This window comes from Diachasma alloeum, unplaced genomic scaffold (assembly GCF_001412515.2).
Source record: "Diachasma alloeum isolate Michigan unplaced genomic scaffold, Dall2.0 Dall_scaffold_00178, whole genome shotgun sequence".
Lineage (NCBI taxonomy): Eukaryota > Metazoa > Arthropoda > Insecta > Hymenoptera > Braconidae > Diachasma > Diachasma alloeum.
This window is the reverse complement of record NW_021680344.1, coordinates 86,892-87,754: the sequence shown is the minus strand read 5'-3', so window position 1 is coordinate 87,754 and position 863 is coordinate 86,892.

The window sequence follows — 863 nt, the reverse complement described above, 5'->3', positions numbered from 1 at the left end:
GAATAACAAACAAGAAAAAGATTGCTATTTTAATTTCTTTTTTGAGTTTTGGAAAATAGTTTGGATGCGGGGTGATAAAGATGGGAGGTTTATGACTGGATAAGAGGATTGATAGAGGACGTGACAATTATCGACATAAAAAAAATGAAAAATAAAACAATAATTAAAATTTTAATTTTTTTTTGGCGTTTTGGAAATGATTTTGAACGCGCGGCGATAATGGTGGGAGGTTTGTGAGTCGATGGGAGGATAAGTGGGATACATGCTCATAACCGACATGAAAAAAAAAAGAAAAACAAAAGAAAAAAAAATAATTTTCATTTTCATTTTGTTTTTCGCTTTTGGAAATGATTTTGGACGCGCGGTGATAAAGATGGGGGGTTTATGAGTGGATGGAAGGATTGATAGATGACATAACGATGACCGACATAAGAAAAATGAAAAATAAAACAATAATTCAACTTTTGATTTTTTTTTTGGCGTTTTGGAAATTATTTTAAACGCGCGGCGATAATGGTTGGAGGTTTGTGAGTCGATGGGAGGATAGGTGGAGGACGTGCTCATAACCCACATAAGAAAAAACGAAAAATAAAAGAAAAAAATAATAATCATTTCAATTTTAATTTCTTTTTTTGCTTTTGGAAATGATTTTGGACGCACGGCGATGAAGATGGGGGGTTTATGAGTAGATGAGAGGATAGATGACGTGCCTAATAACCGATATGAACAGAAAAACAATGGAAAAAAAAATCAATTTCCTCTTTGGATTTTGGAAATTATTTTGGAAGAGTGGGGATAAGAATGGGGAGTTTGAAAGTGGATAGATGGGTGACAGGCCTAATGACCAAAGAGGAAGAAACCAG